We start from the raw sequence: 10,136 nt of genomic DNA, 5'->3' as shown, positions 1-10,136 counted from the left end.
CTTTTTTTTTATGCAAGATAGTGCGATGCGATGCTTAGAATGTAAAATGCAACACTTTTTCAACAAAAAAGCTGTTTTCATTCCATCATGGTTTCTCTTCACAAAAGTACAAAGTTTTGAAGAAAATAAAATTGCCTAAGGCTGTACAATGTGCTAATACTAAAGCAAAAGAGAAATAAAGAAAAAAGTAAAAGCATCTGAATCGGTGTCATCCAACTCAGGACTCAGAGGCCCTCTTCATCCTCTTCCCCGACTGAGAGGACTCTGGAACAACATCATCGTTGGCAACGCTATCTGAACCAGAGCTGCCATCCTTGGCGCCCCTCTCAGCATCTTCGCCACCCTCAGAACCTGAGCTGGTGATGTCACCTCCACCCTCAGATGACTCTGGCTGAGGACTCGCAGGCTCCTCCTCTCCACTAGACTCGTCATTATGTCTTAGCAAGCGCCCGACGCCTCCCTCAGCTGCGTGCTGGAGTCTCTCTCCCTGCCGCTGAAGAAGGCTCTACTGGTCCTGTCTGCAAGGGTGTGACCTGAAAAGACAAGTCTGCATTTATCAGCAAGTATCAAGCACAAGCGCAGTATGAAGACTATGTGCGGAAGTTAGATACAATGTGTGCATGCAATATGTCATGACAGATGTGATCTATACATATAGTGAATTAGTGCAATGAAGTGTTCAGTTTCGGTATATTAGCAGAAGTATGATAAATGCAAGCAAACTGAAAAGTTACCGGAATGCCGTGGGTGTGCAGCATCGGCTCCCTCTGCAAGACCATACTCTCAAGTGAGGCCATCGCCCCGAGTAGCCCCTCGACATACTCCGTGGAAGGCTGCAGGTGCAAGTTTAAATCATCAGTGAATGAATGAATGTCTAAGTATCTGAGTGATAAATTAAAGCTGTAATGCATACCGGTGCTGAGTCAGAAGCCCTAACATATCGATGATCTGGCAGTGGGGGCTCAAGTGGAATCTGATAAGGTGTCCCATACCACCAACCTGTTAGCACTGTCGGAGGATCTGGGCATCTAGCACACTGCCAAGTGGAAGGCATCCTCCTAGCCCTAATTCTCGATGCTCTGGCTCTGCTCGTCGAGGAGACGTCTGCAACTCAGGCACTGCTTGACGAGGGAATGTCAACAGCTCTCCTCATAGGGACACGAACACCTATCAATGGGGGCATCAGATATGTATGGAGGTATGTCGTGTGCTTCCCCTCCTCGAGGAAAAGGTTCGCGTCAGCACCCTGTATGAGGTCACTAGTCTCCTAAGGGTAGAGACTCTGTTGTGCGCATGTATGGTGGAGGCAATAAAGGGACTCTCTGAAGGGAAAGGCCTAGTGTCTGGCGCATGAAGCACTCTCCGAGAAACCAAGCTCTATCAATCGGTCCCTTAAACAGGATCTGGTACCGAGAGGCTGCCCATGCCCCGAAAAACTGGAATCGAGAGAACCCTGGCATTGCTATCCAAGGCTGCGAAGTGATCTATGAATAGCAAGTGCATGAATTGATTAGTTGCCATTAGATATGCAAAATGACTTGAAGTTGAAACCATAAAGAACTGAGAGTTCTGGATTACCTTGGTCGTTTGCACCGTGTCGAAGTAATGCTGAAGATATGGCATGGTCTCTCGGGGCCTCGAGAGGTGCCTCAACCTCGAGCTCAGGGGCTGGCGTCGGGAAATAGGCGTACATCCATAACTGTGGAAAAGTGAGATAATGGCAGTGAGAATGCAGAATACACAGATAATGCAGAAAGCAGAGCATGTGTGCAATGCAGAATGCAGCAAATACAAGAAATGTAATGAGCAAGGTGTGAATCACCATGTACAGAAAGTATTAATGTAGACTAGAAAGTGTACCATGTGCACGGTGTATAAATGTGTGATGTGTGCAATATACAAAAAATGCAAAGCAGAAAGCATAGCAGGAATTGTATAGCTGAAAAGTAAAGCATACCTCTTAGGCTCTCCAATAGCCACCTTGTAGACACCCCATTTTTGTCCATCCTCAAGACTTGGATGTCCTTGCAGGTACATCCGATGACAAGTTTGATTGCTCATCGAGTGCTCAGCTTTCGCAACGGAATGCACCTGGTTTGATCCTTCCAAACCCTATTTCCATTCTGTCTCATGTTTGGACCATGCGTTGGTCCCTCCATATTGATGTTTGTGATGGCCTGTCGGCCATGGAGAAGGGGCTGCCAACCATGGATTTGGCCCTGCCAGCCATCAATGAGGCACTGTCGGCCACCACTGATGGCCGGTAGGGCACCTTGTTTCAGTAGATATTATTTCAGATCTTTGAGCCAGCTGTTTTTCACTAAGCCATCCTTATGGAGGGATGGAGGCCATTTCTAGCTTGTCAAGCAAGCTTTGCATTGCATTGCTCTATATAAGGAGAGGCTCCTCCCCCTTTCCAAAGGTTGACAGAATTTTGGAGACAAGATATCTCTCTCTCTCTCTATATATATATATATATATATTGTGCTTAATAGTGTCTCAAAGTGTATTTTCTCTTCACTTTTGCACTACAACACCTAGTAAAGCACCATCACTTTGTTGCTGAGGTACTTGAGGGTCTTGTTTGTACTCAAAAGGTTGGTTTTGGCTCAGAGGAAGGCCTATTTTGCTGCTGTTCTTCAAGGGTGAGTGTATTCCCCTTTTAAGCTTATCTTTGTATGCCATCTTAGCCACCTTTGCATGCTGTTTTAGGCTTGACTTTCAACTACAAAAAGCTTTAGTTTTAAGTGTTTAAAATTTTTGTTTGAGGCCTTGTGGGAGTTGGGGGTGTTTCACCCCCTTGTATGCCTTATTTGTTAAGCTTTAGAGCCATTCCTTGAAGCTTTTATAGTGGCCTTTGCATGGCCTTTCTACCACTGAAACTCAGAGGAATTTCAGTGGTGGAAAGGTGCTTTTGAGGTCCAAAATGAGAGGGGGTGGTCCCCTCTCCTCTTGTCTTGCTTCCTTGCCTTGTTGGCTTCATACTTGAGCATGCTTTTCTACTTATTTTAAGCTGAGTCCAAGCATGTTTTTGTGACTTTTTGGACCTGCCATAACTCTATTTTCAGTTGATTTGGTCATTGGTTTCTTGCTTTTGGTACTTCTAGTGCAATCATGCTCTTTGCCCTAACATGCTTCATGCTTTGGTTCATCATTCTAGCATGTGTTAGCTTTGCTCCAACACATTTTTGGCTTTGATTTAACATGCTTTAGGTCTGATTTGAGCTGTTTTGGTCGTGCATGCCTTGCTTTATATGGCTCTAGTGTGATTGGCCTTGCTAGCCTTAAGCTTTGAGACCTCTAGTATGCCATATTTGAGCTTTTTGCATGGCATGGCTTCTTTTGGCATGTTATTTTAGATCATATACCTCTGCCATATTCTTACATTTATCACCCTTTTGTTATGCTTTAGGGTTGAGCCTTATGCTTCACTTATAAGCCTATATGTATGCATGCTTGCCTAAGCTTTGGGGCTACCATCTCAGCATGTTTTCGGTGTTACTTTGCCATGTTACAACTCTGATTTTTGTTGGTAGAGTCACCTCTTTGTTTTGGTATGTGTAGTGTAATCCCACTCATTAGCCTTGCATGCATCATGCTTCATGCCTCCAATTCTAGCTTGTTTGGGCTACTAGCATTGTTTTGGCCTGCCTTAGAACTGTTTTGAGTGATCTTGGTCCTTTGGGGCTTGCTTGATATGGCTATGGTGCAAGTACCTTAGCTAGACTTGAGTTTTGAGCACCGTAGTATGCTATGTTTATGATAATTGCATGTTTGGGCATCGTTTAACATGCTATTTCAGAGCGTATACATGTATCATGTTCTTACTTCTTTCATTCATTGAGAGCTTTCGAGAGTTGTGTTTAATGCCTAGCTTGCGAGCCAATACATGAGCATGTTGTTGTAGCTTTTGGTGCTTCATTTCCAACAGGATTTTACCACTGTTTTGGCATGCATGGGGTCTGTTTGGTGTTGGTTTAGTCCATCGAGCATTGCTTTGCATGATTCTAGTGTTGTGTCCTTCACTAGCTTTTAATGCTTAAGTGTTCTAGTATGTTGTGCATGAGTGTTTGCATGTTAGAGTCTTGCATTTCATGCCAAGATTAGCATGTTGTTTGCATGTCATGTTGCTTGCTTTGCATTGTGTCCAATCGGATGTTGTGTTGAACACAAGGTGGATTAGTTCATTTCATACTTGAAGTGATGAACTGAGCCAATCTCCCTTGATCTCCATTGTCTTTGATCTCTCATGATAAGAGATGGTCTAAGTGTCTTGTTTGTCATGCATTTATTGAATTTGTACATGTTAGATCTTTGGCTATCATGCATTGTGATGCTTGATTGATGGTTTTGGATCCAACGGTGCCTTTACATTGATGTTTTGAGGTGATATGGAGGGGTATGGTACATACACGTCCTTGGGAGACCCTCCATTTCCTCTCTTTTGAGCTCTGTTGCAGAATGGAGTTTCAGTACATCAGTGGCCGGCAGTGCCTTATTGATGGCTGGCACCTCTTCATCCATGGTCGGCACTGCACATCCTTGGCCGGTAGGAGGGTCAGCGGTCACCATTCGTAGCCGGCAGGCCACTGGTGCATTCCCCAGCAATGATGTTGTAAAGTTCAGCAGCAAGTTCTTGGAGAAACCCTGCAAATAGAGTCTCTAAAGAGCAAACCGGTGAGCTTTTCGATGGCGAAAACCGAGCATGCATCCTTCATTGTTCAAAGCGGAGTTGTGGCAGCCTAATTTAGATTCTTTTCATACTTAGTCAGTTTTGTAACTTAATTAATTTGATTAATTTAGTCAAAGTTTTGTAATAATTAATTAGCTTAGCATAGTTAATTAGTTGGTTTGTAATAATTAGTTTAATTAGCGTAGCTTGTTAGCTAAATTCATTCGGACCCTCTTTCGCCAGGGCGTGTTGTTGTAATAAGTGTGCGTGTGTGTGTGAATGTCTTCCAACCCCACGTCTTTCTCCCTTTTACTTATCCGTTTTTGATGGTTAGTTTAGGGCATATTTCAATTAGCATCCTTATGCTTGCATACATGCATTATTCATTTGTCTTGCATGCACCGGGCTCGGTGCATCATTCAAACTGCATCGTATTTCAATACTTACTTGAATACATGTTTCAAAGCATATTATCGAGTGTTGTATTCATATGCCATCTTAGATAGCCAAGTCTACTTAGTTGCATTTTGCATGTGTTGCATTAGGCATTGTTGGCATAGCTAGGATCATGCATTGATTACTAACTAGCTTATGTTTTAGCTCGGAGTACACTATAAGTGTTTATGCTTTAGCATCCTTGCATGCGTGTAAGTAACTACCATGATAGCATGTTTGCCATGAGGCTATGTGCTTAAGTGATTAACTGCTTGAATGCCTGTGGATGAAGGCTTTGTTGCTTGAATTGGAACAATTCATCAAATGCGAGTTTTAAGCCCACTTGAAGTGGCAAATCATCATGTCTTCAAGCCCACTTGAGGGTGGCAAATCCACACTTTAGCCTACTTGAGGGTAGCAACTTCAAATCATTTTCGAAAAACTAACATGAGATGTTTTGTTCCAAATTGAGTGATTTGGCCTATACTTGTGTGTTGTGCACATCACATAGTAAGTTAGCTAATAATCAAAATAAGAACACATGTGTTTTTAAAAACAACATATCATGTTAGTAGAGGCCGATCTTTGATCGGGCGAGTGAGGGTGCTCATTTCAGGACCTTCCCCTCTCATACCCAAGTTCCCGTGCCGAGGCAACTTTGGTGATGACGAACACGTGGCCTTAAGCACAAGTCAGGGTTTCCTAAATTTCCCAAAATAAAATATTTAGGTGGCGCCTCTGAAATCTGGCGAAGCAGACCATGTTTGGCACTTTTTTTATTCAAAATTGATTTTTCAAAACGATTTGTCGGATTTGGACTCTTTGGTGATTTATTAGTCTTACATTGTACTTTGTGAGTTTAGATTTAGAACCGTGACAGGAGTCCGAACTGTAGTAGCTAGAACTCAATTCGTGCCCTCTCCAAAAGGGGGGCGCGAGGAGGAAGTTCGGGCGGTCTACACGCCTACTCTTGTCCCGCTCCTGCGGAAGGTCGAACTCATATAGCAATAGAGGGTGGCAAGGCCAACACCGCCCCAATCATAATGCCGAACCTGGGACAAGTCTACCAGGGTGCTCAGAAGGTATTGCTCGACTGTGTTCGACCTGTCGGCGAACAGTGTGGTACCGAAGAGGTACATCAAGAATCCACGGACATACTGCTCTATGCCCTCAACAGTCGCGGGCTCGGTCTCTTTAAAGCGGTCCGAGAACCATGTGTACCTGATTGTGCCGGATCGGAAGAGGAGTGGGTGTGCTCCCAACAGGTAGATCTAGGCTGCCTTCCACTCCCCTATGTCTGGGTCATACGGAATCGGCCAACCTCCCACATCGAGGCCTGTCAGCATAGAGAAATCATATGGAGTCATCATCATGTCCCCAGTAGTAGAAAATTGGAAAGAGTTGGTAGTGTCCCACTACCTCTCTACTAATGCACCTAAAGTGGTCCTGCTCGCCGTCAGATGCAAGTGCCCTGTGTAGAATAGGCCGAAGCCTGCCTCGTCAACGATATGCTGGACGCCATTTGGGAGGTCTAAGTACTACTCTCTCGCAAAGATCAGTCCATACCCCCGAGTGAAGCGAGAGGTCACCTGTATGAAAAATGAACAGAATGCTATATATGAACGGTATGCAGAATGAGTGGGAAGATTGTGTGTGAGCTGTGTGCATCATAAGCTAACTACAATGCATGAGCTGTGTTCGGTATGAGCAGATGAAATGCAGTGCCAAAAGTACAAATTATACCAAAAATGTAAAGTACATTGCAGAAAATGTAAAAGTGCAGTGCATACCCTGGGTGCATCATGGAACAAGTGGGATTCTGGCCCCTGTAGTAGCTGGTCCACGGGTGCACACCATGCAAAGTCTGTAAAGTGACGAACACTACTCGGTGGTAGTACGTGCTCTTGGGGGCGGTACCTCTCCGGGTCGAAAGGCCAAATCCTTTGTGGCAATGGCATGATGTTTGGCTCATCCTCTACTCTCTGGGAACCCCCATCGTGTGGGATATGGCCCGCCATCTGAAAGGAAGTTGAAAAGTGGGCAAAAATGAGCCAAAATGGCCAAAGTCAACAAAAGTCAACTCTCGGGAAGAGAAAGAGTCAAACAAAGTGAAAACCCGATAAAGGGTGCCAAACTCAAGACAAGTTCAGGAGAAACATACCTCAAATCGTGGAAATGGAGAAAGAACCTTCAAAAACAAATTTTGTTCGGTTCAAAGTGAAGAAAACTGGAAGGTTTTAGCGAATCAACTTCGCGTGAGGCGTTGGAAAACACGTGCAAAGCCCAGATCTAAGAGGGAAAAGGGTCTAGGAAGGAAGAGGAGTGAATTTCGGCCGTAAGGGTGTGTGCAAATGTGTTTTGGAGTTGTGGTTTTATAGAACCGAGCATTAAAAGACCAAACTGCCCTGAAATTTGTAAACTGGCCGACCAGCCAGGTTTTGTGGCCGACCGGCCACTTAAGTTGCCTACAACCTTGAAAAGTGGATGATAGGTCCCTGGGGTGGCCTACAGGTGTTCATGGTTGTCCCTGTGTGTTTTTATGCTGTTCAGAGTCCTTGGCTCTCGAAAAAGTGCAAGAAAAGTTCGGCTCAAAATGTCCCTGCGGGAGCTTCGATTCACGTCTTTAATGCACGACTCATTGTCAATCGTCAGGAGCGAGGTGTATCCTTTTTAAGTACATTGTGACCCTTCCGAAAGGTAAATCGGAGGTTGCATTTGAATTGGTCTCGTTAAGGCGTGTATTTCCTTATTCGACATTCTACTTCAAACATGCTATTGATGTTACATTGAAAGTGCATTGTTGTTGTGCATGGAATGGGTGTGTTGTGTTGCATTTCACTACACAAGTTCTTATGTCTCCACAGAGCATGTGCGTCACATCGTATTGCATTTTGCATGCTTTTACATTTGCGTAGGAATTGTCCGTACCTATTGCATTGAACATGCATTTGGTGTTTTGTATGTAGTTGTATTGTATTGCATTGTACATGCTTCTACACTTGCATGGAATCTGCATAGGCCGTGTTGCTTAGAATATACTCTTTTTTTGTGTCCGCATAGAGTATGCATCTCTCGCTCTTGCATAGAATATGCACTTCTTATGTTTGCGTTAAATATGCCTTAACATCGTTGCGCTCCTACATAGAGCATGCGTTCTTATACCTGTCAAAGTTTCTCTTTTGTGGTGGCATAATATTGTATGTACGGTTCATTCGAAGCTAATGCAACCAGACAATATTGTATGTACGGTTCATTTAGAGAAGTTCCGTTTAAGATTGATTATGTCTTGTGTATCTATCACATGTTCACTTTGTGTGTCTATCACACATGCTCACTTTGTGTATCTATCACACGTTCGCTTTGTGTATCTATCACACTTTGCTCACTTAGTGTATCTATCACACTTTGTTCACTTTGTGTATCTATCACACTTTGTTCATTTAGTGTATCTATCACACTTTGTTTGTTGAGTGTATCTATCACACTTTGTTCGCTATGTGTATCTATCACACTTTGTTCGCTATGTGTATCTATCACACTTTGTTCATTTAGTGTATCTATCACACTTTGTTCATTTAGTGTATCTATCACACTTTGTTCGCTTTGTGTATCTATCACACGTTCTCTTTGTGTATCTATCACACATGCTCACTTTGTGTATCTATCACACTTTGCTCACTTTGTGTATCTATCACACGTTCACTTTGTGTATCTATCACACTTTGCTCACTTTGTGTATCTATCACACTTTGCTCACTTTGTGTATCTATCACACGTTCACTTTGTGCATCTATCACACTTTGCTCAGTTTGTGTATCTATCACACTTTGCTCACTTTGTCTATCTATCACACTTTGTTCACTTAGTGTATCTATCACACTTTGTTCATTTAGTGTATCTATCACACTTTGTTCACTTTGTGTATCTATCACACGTTCGCTAAGATTACATGATTTTCTTACATCCTTTCTGCATGAAATGTAGTTCGGTCTGTAATTCCCACGCGTGGCGTGTTTACTTACTTGCATATGTACAAGTTTGTTGTAGCATTGCTTTGCATAACATTTTCATTCAGATGTTTCATTACAGCCCTCTTTACATAATCATAAGTTATGCTCTTGCATTGTGCATGTTCATTTGCATTTTGCCCTTGCCTGCGGGCGCATCTTTTTGTTATCTTGCCTGTTTGTCTAAGTCTTCGGCCTTATCAAAAATGGGTCGTCTCTGGGCTTTGATATTCACTCCCGTCATTTCATGACTTTCGAGTTCTGTCAAAGAGGGGCAACTATAGGCATCCCATCTTTGACTAACCTTCAGACTCAGACATCATCGTTTGTGCACTCGATGATTGCGCATATTTGTGCTCGTTTTGAGTTTCCGAAGACCTCGGTCGTGCGCCTTGTCTCATGGCCTCTTAACTCTCTTCTTCTTGGTTTGTTTTTTAGACCATGCCTTGGTGCCTTTGCCTGGAGGGAGTGAAAGGCCTGTAGGCCACTTTTTGTAGTGGTAGGCTACTTTTCCCTCTTGTAGGCCACTTACAGTGGCCGGTAGGCTAGTTTCAGGAGCTTTCGGCTGAGTGCCTCGTCTTGGAGCCTCTTAGCTCTCATCTTTTTGGTTTGTTTTTGGACCATACCTTTTTAACCCTTGCCTGGAGGGAGGGGAGGGCCTGTCGGCCACTTTTGGCAGTTGTAGGCCACTTTTTCCTCCTGTCAGCCACTTGAAGTGGCCTGTAGGCTAGTTGAAGTGGCCGGTTGGCAACTTAAAGTGGCCTACGACCATTTTTCTATTTTTTTAGATATTTTTGGTGCCAGCTGTTGGGCACAAAATGCATCCTCCATACATGTGTATGGAGGCATTGGAACAAGCTCTAAGCTTGTCAAGCAAGCTTCTCCTTGCTTTACTCTAAGCTTCTTCGGAAGGTTTGAAAGAAAGCCCTATAGTTCGGACTCCCGTGGTTCTGAATCTAATCTCACAAGTGCAATGTGAAACTGATAAACACCAAAGAGTCCAAATCCGGCAAATCATTTTG

This window comes from Camellia sinensis, chromosome 9 (genome assembly GCF_055761805.1).
Source record: "Camellia sinensis isolate YWXY chromosome 9, ASM5576180v1, whole genome shotgun sequence".
NCBI classification, from domain to species: Eukaryota; Viridiplantae; Streptophyta; class Magnoliopsida; order Ericales; family Theaceae; genus Camellia; species Camellia sinensis.
Note: the sequence above shows the minus strand (reverse complement) of the source record.